This window comes from Filicampus tigris, chromosome 2, assembly GCF_054856515.1.
Source record: "Filicampus tigris isolate MCC_2025a chromosome 2, RoL_Ftig_1.0, whole genome shotgun sequence".
Lineage (NCBI taxonomy): Eukaryota > Metazoa > Chordata > Actinopteri > Syngnathiformes > Syngnathidae > Filicampus > Filicampus tigris.
In genome coordinates this window covers 37,385,587-37,396,042 of record NC_141218.1, presented here as the reverse complement: position 1 = coordinate 37,396,042, position 10,456 = coordinate 37,385,587, and the positions used below count along the sequence as shown (strand labels likewise).

Genomic DNA, 10,456 nt, shown 5'->3' with positions numbered 1-10,456 from the left:
AAGCCTCCGGCAACAGATGATGAAGAGATGAGTGAAAGGAAGGACATAGTGAGGAATTGGGAATTGACTGAGCGTATGATAGAAATGGATGGGAAGGCAAATCTTAGAGTTTCATCCATTTTTCATTTGTGTAGAAAAAAGTGACTTATACAGTGGATCAATTAATTGTTGCGCTTGACAGTTTGGCTCTTAAAGTTACCCCTATTTAGGGCCGCTTCCAAAAAAAAGAGCAACCCAGCTTGTGAAACCATGCCGTTATATTTGATCAGGCCATACATTTTGATTAAAACTCTAATCAGGCAATGGGCAATTTAAATTATTGAGGGGGCCTCAGTTTTTCATCAGCACTACCAGGAGGCCACATAAGATTGTGTATTTCTTAACCAGGCATATGACAAAAATGACATTTTAAATATGGACAAAATATGTGCTTATTTATGTCTTGTGTCATGCAATGTATCAGTTGCTATGCAGTTGCTTTGGTACTTTGTCTTTGTATACTTTGTCCTTGATGATGTCTTATAAACCTGAAGTCTTACGGTTTAATAGCTTGACTTACTCATTGACACATCAGTAAGTCAAATGTTTTTTGAGTGAGGATGCAAACTCTCTTCAAGAGATCTCTGTTTTTACTTGTATTTTCATTGATAAAGACCTTTTACTCTTCAACTTCCGTGTCATGTCTGCATATGGGTCCAAATCCCGATCCTCACGTGACAGACTGTACTGACCAGTCATCGACCCAGCCGACCCAGACACAATCCCTAAAGCCGAAGACGTCAACACCTGCTCCAAACCATCCCTCCACCTCCAATCAGGAAGCGATTGCCTCACCGGCTGCTGCTTTGCCTTTTCACTGGGAAACTCTCGCTTTGCTCCTCCACGATGGGTCGCTTAGGCCGTCGCAAGTCCCGGTCTGCCTCCAACCGCCCTCGGCTGCTGACCACCCCCACAGTTTTGCACATTGCCCTTCTAGTTTAACACCCGATGTTTGTTTTTAGACTCAGATTTTTCTGAATGTGAAGATGGCCATTACTTGGTTAATCGATTCTGATTCTGACATTGAGTTTGGGCTTAGTGGTTTTTCAAGCCCTTGTCAGTTTTTGTCACGTTTTTCTGATGATGATCCCTTAGTGTCCACTCCAGAACCCTTCTCATCAGATTCTGGCTCGGGCGTCATAAGTTACGTCATTACGAACCTATACCCAAGCCACTACACTCCCCACCATTTTCGGCACCTCGTTCACTGCGTACTTCTTCACCTAGTCCTGTTCATCCCGTTTCTTCTAGTTTACCTTCCTCACTATCTGTACTCACACCCCTCGTGTCTCGTGTGCCTCCTAACCTCTATGGTGGCAGGCTGATGAAGCAGGGCCCCGTGCCGGCTCCCCGGCAGTGCCAGGCCCTCTTCCTGGAGCCTAAGCAAATGCAGGTCCCCGTCCCGGTGCCTCGGCAGTGCCAATCCCCCTTCCCGGCACCTCGGTAAATGCAGGCTCCCATGCCGGCTCCTCTGCACCCGGTACCTCGGCAGTGCCAGGCCCTCTTACCAGCACCCCAGCAACTAAAGGCCCCCATGCCAGATCCTGTGCAGTGCCAGGCTCCCTTACCAGCACCTCAGCGAATGCAGGCTTTTGTCCCGATGGCTCGGCACTGCCAGGCCCCCTTCCCAGCACCTTGGCAACTCCAGGCTCCCACGCCGGGTCCTCTGCAGTGCCAGGCCCCTGTCCGGGTTCCTCAGCATCACCAGGCTCTGACCCTGCCCTGGCGTCACAAGCTCTGCAGCCTCCTTCCGATCCTGCTACGGCGGCGCAAGGCCTTCGACTGCCCTCTGACTCTGCTCCTGTGGCGCAACCTCTGCGGCTGCCCTTGGATTCTGCTACGGCGGCACAAGGCCTTCGGCTGCCCTCTGACTCTGCTACAGCGGCGCAAGCTCTGCGACCTCCTTCTGATTCTGCGACAGCGGCACAAGTCCTGAGGCTGCCTTCATCCCCTGTGTTGCCCACCTGACTGCCCACCTGACTGGCCCCATCAAGAACCTCTCATCTGGCCTTCGGGACAGCCACTGGTTTGGCCTCGCCAAGATTCTATCGTCTGGTCCCCAGGTCACCCACCAGACTGGTCCGGCCAAGACCAGCTCGTCAGGAACCCTGGACGCCCACCGGACTGGCCCCCCCAAGAACCTCTCCTATGGCCTCCGGGTCGCCCACCTGACAGGCCGAGCCAAGAACCTCTTGTCTGGCCTTCGGGGCGGCCAGTGGATTGGCCCCGCCAAGATTCTATCGTCTGACCTCCAGGTCACCCATCAGACTGGTCCTGCCAAGACCCTCTTGTCAGGCCTCCTGGACGCCCACCGGACTGGCCCGCCAAGAACCTCCCATCTGGCCTTCTCTGATCTGTTGTTGATTCTGGTTTTGATTTAGAATTTAGTTTCATGTTTATAGATTCTTTTATACTTGTCCGTCCGGTTAGGTTATTGTGTCCATCTGTACTCGGTTACCAGATCCCTTGAAGTACTCAATTAACTCCCTCTTGCACTTTGTGTCTTGTCCAGGCGCTCCTCGTCTCATCAGTTTGTATTTAGTTCCTTGCTTTTTCAGTCTTTGTTGGTTCATTGTTTTTGTTGCGTTTTTGTTTGTCTTAGTCTACCTCACGAGCAAGTTATCAATCAATCAATCAATCACATTTTATTTATATAGCACTTTTCATACATAAAAATGCAACTCAAAGTGCTTTAAAACATTCAAAGCAAAACATAGAATTATCTTCAATCAAAAGAAAAGATAAATTATTTAAAAGTTGTTGAAAGCCAAACTAAAAAGGTGTGTCTTGAGCTTCCTCTTAAAAATATCAACAGTCTCTGCAGACCTGGCATCCTCTGGCAGGCTATTCCAAAGGTGAGGACCAAAATGGCTGAATGCAGCCTCGCCATGCATTTTGGTCCTCACCCTTGGAATAAATAAAAGGCCGGCGCCAGAGGACCTCAGGATCCGCGAGGGCTGGTATGATAAAAGCAAATCAGATAAATAAGATGGCCCAAGACCATTAACACATTTATAAACTAATAAAAGTACTTTAAAATCGATCCTGAAACACACAGGGAGCCAATGCAGCAATTTCAAAACTGGCGTAATGTGCTCCCGCCCTCTGGTTCTCGTCAGCACCCGAGCGGCTGAATTCTGCAGTAGTTGCAGTGGTGAAATGCTCTTTTTCGGGAGGCCAGAGAGCAGGGCATTACAGTAATCTAAACGACAGGAAATAAAGGCATGCATCAGCACTTCCGTGTTAGCCTGAGGGAGAAACGGGCGGACTCTGGCGATATTCTTAAGGTGATAAAAACCAATCTTGGTTACATTTTTAATATGAGGAATAAAACTGAGCTCAGAGTCAAAAATGACGCCAAGGTTCTTCACACAGTGTGAGGGATTAAAAATGTGTAATTTTGGTAAAAGCTTCTCTCTCTGACCTTCGGGACCGATAACTAAGACCTCAGTCTTGTCCTCATTGAGCTGTAGGAAATTATCTGCCATCCATGACTTGATATCTAAAATGCAATTTAAAAGGGTATCAATGGGTCCTGTGTCATCAGGAGACACGGCAATATACAGCTGCGTGTCATCAGCATAGCTGTGAAAGCTGATGCCGTGTCCCCTGATGACATCCCCGAGGGGAAGCATATAAAGATTAAAAAGTAAGGGGCCTAAAATCGAACCTTGAGGAACCCCACATTTAATTTCATGAGTTTTAGAGGAACAAGTATCCATACTTACAAAGAAATATCGGTCTGCGAGATAGGAATAAAACCAGTCAAAAACAGTACCAGAGATGCCCACTAGATTTTTAAGTCTATTTAATAAAATTTGGTGATCTACTGTATCAAAAGCAGCGCTTAGATCCAGTAGCACCAAGACTGTGAGTTTTCTCACGTCTGCAGTGCACCTAATATCATTTAAGATCCTTAAAAGAGCAGTCTCCGTACTGTGGTTCATCCTAAAACCAGATTGATATTTCTCCAAAATATTATTTGTATTTAAAAAATGATTCAACTGGATGAAAACCAGTTTTTCTAAAATCTTACTTAAAAACGGTAAGTTGGATACGGGTCTGTAGTTATTAAAAACGCTCGGGTCAGAACCGCTCTTCTTCAGAAGGGGCTTCACCACCGCCGTTTTAAAGGCAGCTGGGAAGACGCCTGTCTGAAGAGAGCAATTGACTATATTTAAAATTTGTTCCTCAAAAAATCCATAAAATGTCTTAAAAAGAAATGTGGGAATTGGATCCAAAAGGCAGGTTGTTGGGTTTACCTGGGAGAAAACATATAACTTATGTCCAACAGTGCTCGTGTACCCCGATCCCTTGTGTTATTCAAAGTTAAGGAAACAAAGACAGGGACTGCCTCACTGTGCATACAATAACTAATATATCGTTGTTGGCATAACAGTTTTAAAAAATAAAATCCATCCATCCATTCATTATCCAAACCGCTTTATGCTCGCAAGGGTCGCGGGTTCGATCACCGGCCATTGTGACCATGTTGAAGTATCCTTGAGCAAGATGCCGAACCCCCAGTTGCTCCTGGTTCTGTGTCATCAAGAGGTAAATAAGGTACACTGTGTGAAGCACTTTGATTACCAAGGGTAGATACGCGCTATACAAGTGTTAGCCCTTTTACCCATTAACCTGAGAGTGGCATAGATACATGATGTACTCAGCAATAATGGTGTCGGACTCCACAAAAGTCACTTTGTCAGAGGCACACAAAAGCTACCATTAATGTTTTCTCATTGTGAAAATAACAGAGAAATTCCAATTAACCGTTGGAGTATTCATTTCACTTGATAGCTTGGCTTCTCCGAACTAAGGCTGCTCAATGCTTGTCCATCCCTTTAACCGCCAAAAGTCGCACAATTTTGCGACGGGTACGTCACTGAATTAAACGCTGTTTTAGTTGTAAAGATTTTTGCTTTTCCCTTATTAGGTTACTCTGGTTGGTTTTGTGTGGGAGATGTGACATATTGAATCTGACGCTTAAACTTGTCTGCTATTAACAGGCACCTAACATTGTCTGAGCTCGCTGATTTCCTGTATTTCTTGCACAGAAGGGTGAATTGTGGAGCCTCGTCACAAATCAACCAAATGTGCCCACAAGATCTTAGAAAGTGATCAATCAATATCCATCTCCAGATTTATGAAATAGTTTTATCTGTCACCACTTTAAAGTTTCAAAAGTTGCAGCCTTTTGAATTCATGATATCAAAAATGTTGGGGTTTTGTCATCATGGCGCTTGAAGGGTTGACAAACAAACACACTGTACATTGTAATTTGGGATCTGAAATTCATTCATTGCAGTTTTTTGGGGGGCGGGGGGCTGTTGAAAAAATGATTGTACATCATGTCATGTATGTCATCTTCCACACCGCTTATCCTGTACAGGGTCGTGGGGAGGGGCTGGAGCCTATCCCAGCTGACAATGGGCGAAAGGCAGACTACACCCCGAACTGGCCGCCAGCCAGTCGCAGGGCACACACAGACACAGTCACTCAGTGGGAACCGATCCCACGCTGCCGGCACACAACTCAGGTAAGTGTACCACTACATCATCAGCTACCTCATGATTGCACATATTGATTAAAAATATGCACCTAAAACAAATGTACTTATATACTTTGACATTACTTTTGTGTATCAATCTCAAAAGAGAAAGTCTAACCATTTTTGTCAAGAATATGTTCTTTGCAGACCCCCGAGTTGAAACAAGGCATTCTGATTAATGTTGCGTTTGTGGAAGGTTCATTCATTACCATAGGCCTGTTTCACGTACTTTGCATATCACTCAAGTGTTGGGACCTAATACAGTAAGTCAAGAAATACAGGACACAACGCATATTCTCCTAAATTCGCAAAATGCTACAAAGTTCTTGACTTGTATCTGTTTTCTTTGTAATTTCAGTCGCCTGATGTGACAGCACTTCAGACAGTTGTCCTCAAAGGCCTGCCAGTTCTCCTCACTCCACTGAAGTTTGCAATTATTGCCTCGTAAGTAAAAGAGACATTGACATCAGTTTATTGACAAATCATGTTTATGTATTTCATATTTAATTTAAATTATATTATTTTCCCCAACACAGTTTAAAAAATCCCCTTGGATGAACTAAAAAAGACATTGTCAACCAAGAGTACTGTATATAAAAAATCTTTAAAATGAGTTCAACTTTAAAATCTTTGCAATTTCCCTCCCTTCCTACTCCAAAAGAAGACCACATTCAATAACTAGTCCTGTGTGCTTTTTTTGCAGGACACCGCGAAAGAAGAAGCACTTGCCTCAGTCACATTTGTGGTTCTGAATGTAATTGAAGATGCTCAGCAGCAGGGTCCAAATGGAGTGCACCTCCAGCCCATCTCCACTGCTATCATACTTGGGTGGGACGTACTGTTATGGAGAATATCAGAGACTTTTCCCAGGCAGTCTGTCTTCTGTTTGAACTCATGTTTGCCCTTAGACTTAGACTCCACGAAGTCCATGCGAAACACATTTGGATTCATTCAGGCAGTGATGCTTGGATTGGGAAACAAAAACCTCCCTCCCAAATTAATCACACTGCAGAACAAGCTAATGGCGTAGGCCAGTTTGAATTGCTAAATATAGACTTTGCAGATTTTGTTAAAAAAAAAAAAACAACGTTTAAGCAAATGCAAAAGCAAATGTTTAATGTTCAAGCGTAACTTTTATAGTATTTGTATGAGTGATTTGTTCATTTTGTTCATTGACAATTGGTGTTTGTGAGACAGTGATGTATTCTATGTTAATTTTATGAGCGCTATTTAACAAACATGAAACATTACATTGCAAATACATGTTAATGGTTAATACACTGAGTGTTCTGCATTCATTGTTTTTTGGGGCTCATTACAGGTTTAATGATCAGATTTGTCTTTAATTTCTTTAATCAGCCTATTGTATATCGTAGAATTGATGATGAAGTTAAATTTACCTGTATGAGTAAAACTAAAGCTTTCACAATCCACAAATTTTAAGTTAGAGTTACTAAAATAGATTGATAAATACAATGTCAATTGAGTAAAGCAAACTCAGAATAAATACGTTTGTGATACTAATTCATTTAAGTTAAATTGAGTACTGCAAACTAAAAATATATTAGTTAATTTAACTTAATTTATTTAAGTCCTGCTTACTCACAACGAATAAGTTGGTGAAATCTAATTTATCTAAGTTCAAGTGAATTACTTTGTTTGAGGCAACTACTTTGCATATTTTTATCGAGTAAAGTCAAAGTATTATATTTTACAGTGTAGTAACGACCAATCACAGCTCACATTTCTGAAGCTGAGCCATACACTGAAAAAAAATAAGTTGTTGGGTTAACGTAATAAAATTATGGAAAGAATTTCCATCGAAATAAAATGCTGTCATTTAGTGAGATACAATTTTGTTGAACCAACTAATCGTAAATGTGTTGAGTGGACAAAGTATTCGTGTTGTTTGTACGTATTTTCAATGTTTGATTCCAACTTCATTTGTTCATGTTTTAACACATTTACCGTACTACGCTCCAATCTAACTGAAATGCTGTCATTTGGCGGGATACAATTTTGTTGAACCAACTAATAGTAAATGTGTGGAGTGGACATACAGTATTTGTGTTGTTCATAATTATTTCATTTCAACGTCATTTGTTCAGGTTGTTTTAACACATTTACTACACGTTTTTCCCTTTGGTCAGATTAACTTCTATAATAATAGTACGGGTCTGCGATTGGCTGGCAACCAATTCAGGGTGTCCCCCGCCTACTGCCCGAAGACAGCTGGGATAGGCTCCAGCACTCCCCGCGCCCCTTGTGAGGATAAGCGGTATAGATAATGGATGGATGGAATAATAGTACGGGTATCTTATTTTGACAGAGTTGGTACAGCTACATTTTTAAATGGTAAAATAACACTAATGCTAACTTAACAAAACAAGTCAACAAAAAATAATGTGAATCAAACGTTAGATGTAAATACACAAAAATAATTCAGAAAATAAGGCATCGTTGCTGAATGTTAACATTGAGCATCTTTCACGTCAATTTAGTTTAACCGCAGTTGGTGTCAAGTTTGTAAGAGACCACAAAACGGACTTGAGTTTTAATAGAACTTTATTGCACAGAAAAGGCAAACAAAAAATAAGCCTCTCGACTCCTTTAAAAAAAATTAATGCTTTTTTTGTGCGAAATCTTAGTTTGCATCCAACATTTCTTTACTTTGTTCATAAAACAAACAAAAATATAACTCAGAATTGAGCCATTTTGGTAGTCCTGTCAGGTTCTCCATGATGACTAATCTTATAAGGAGAATATGGAAAGCAGCAATGAGCAGCATTTGAACAACTAAACATGACTGCTTGTATATGGATCACCTTTCCTCGAAAATACTTTACATTGGTTTACATTATTCTTATGAGCATTTTAGTTCAAAGTCCTTTTGCTCTTTTAAACATAATATCCTCAAAATTGTGCCATTTTTGAAACCCTGTCAGGTTCTCAGTGATACAAAAAAGCTACTACATATAAGGTTTCCTTGATAGTACTTGCTTCAATTTAGGTCTATTGGTCACTCCACACAGGATGACTTGCGTAAAAGCGTGGTTTTCAATGTTTGAGCTTTTCTTGGGAGTCTGTTTCTGCCAAGCTCCATGATGATCTTCTGTAGAACTTCAATGTTGTGTCTTAACTCTGAAGGGCATCTTAGGTTGAGTGCGTAGACCAGAGCGAACAGCATCACAACAGCAAATGGGACATTCCCCAGTTCATCCAGAACATTGACAGCATCTATGATGATAACCACATCATCTGGGTTATCCTCTGACTCTGCCCCATCTTTTCGAATGGCATAAATTCCAAAGACCACCTCCTTAATTTCAGCCTGGTTGCTTTCAACAGCTGCACCCACTAAGAACAAAAACATTCATGACTCATTTCTTTAAATAAATATGAACATAACTACTGTGACGGATTATTCATTGACATTTCAAAGTTAAACACTATATTTGAAGTGCACAATTTTTAGTGAATGACAAATGCCACAGGATAAAAATATAAATCTATACCCATACAATGTATTCTTTCACCAGCTTGTCTCCTTGAGGTACATGCACAGGGTGTTGAGGATACACTCTCTTCTGACATCAACAATGTTGGTCTGAGCAGTGTCAGTCAGTTTGCCACAACAACTAAAATAAATAAAGGAAAAAAAATCTAAAAAAACACATTTTCAATCATGAGGTGCGTAGGTATATCACAACACATACATAAGCATTGGTAAGTCACTCTAGTGTCTCACATTATTTAAACTCATTCACTGCCATTGAGACATTTACTTGTCTTTTCAGTCCAGCCATTCAATCACAGGAACGTATTTATATATTTTTTCAAACGTTAGAGTAAAATAGGGTCTGAAAATGCCTGGCAGTGAATGACTTAAAGACTAAATCCAAACTTTTAAAATTTTAGATTTGTGCAAGTCTGTAATTTAATTAATTAAATCTGTAATCTATCAGAGATGGATTTTACTGTAATAAAATTTCTTCTTTTCAAATGTTAAACTTTTTTTTTTAAAGATACATAGTTTTGACAGGCTATTTTTCCATTAATATACCAGAGATACGGGAACCAAGATGCTCCTAATATTTCTTCCTTGAGTGCCACCTTTCTCGCCAAACACCCTGATCAAGTCTTGTGAATTTTACAGGCATGTGAACAGCAAATTGTTGTTCAATTATCAATTTACCAATGTACCAATAAGTGTACAGTACTCCCACTGGTCTATATCACGCGCCGTGTTCATCAGTTGTGAGCATTTTAGGCTTAGCTAAAAGGCAACAACACACTAAAGCTAAAACTAGTGGTCATACATCTAAAATAATTAAAAAAACAAAAATAAACATCACAGAGAATAAAAAGTGAAAATGAACTTACTGACTAATATGTTTCTCCCCCGTAGCTGGTTTAAATTTGATGGGTGCACAGAGCTTCAATATGCGTGAGTCAAATATGAGTCTCACAACTTTCTGTAATGTAACTTTATACAAAAGCACGCAATCTTAGCTGATGAAGAGGGTATGTAGCCCGTTACTGCCACCTACTGCTATGGAGCGGTATTGCATAAGGGTTTCCTATTCAAGCCAATTGGGTTGTGTTGACATAAAGCAATCATGCCATTATAAGAATTTTGCCTGTCAGGTTAAAACTACATGATTGAAACATGTTTAAGCACTAAACATGAATAAATAAAGTAGAAGCTACATGTCACAATTTTGTTGATAAAACAGACACCCATGTTGATTTTTTTGAGTGAAGTTGGTCATTATCTGAGCCCTGAGCAACTGTGACGTCAGTCGACAGAAAGTGATAAAACGGCCGCCCCCTGAGATGGCTAAAAACGTGTGGATTTAACTATCC

The 10,456-nt window shown here is 41.1% G+C and overlaps 2 long non-coding RNA genes across 2 annotated transcripts; one reads left to right on the top strand and one right to left on the bottom strand.

The window, feature by feature from the left end:
- Nucleotides 1-5,730: 5,730 nt before the first annotated feature.
- Nucleotides 5,731-6,603, top strand: LOC147152370 (uncharacterized). Its single transcript, XR_015085765.1, has 3 exons — nt 5,731-5,853; nt 5,949-6,034; nt 6,294-6,603. It is a non-coding gene; the product is annotated as an uncharacterized LOC147152370 (long non-coding RNA).
- A 1,597-nt stretch (nt 6,604-8,200) lies between these two features.
- Nucleotides 8,201-10,048, bottom strand: LOC147152369 (uncharacterized). Its single transcript, XR_015085831.1, has 3 exons — nt 9,974-10,048; nt 9,112-9,228; nt 8,201-8,827 (listed from the first exon to the last, which is right to left on the bottom strand). It is a non-coding gene; the product is annotated as an uncharacterized LOC147152369 (long non-coding RNA).
- Nucleotides 10,049-10,456: the final 408 nt, after the last annotated feature.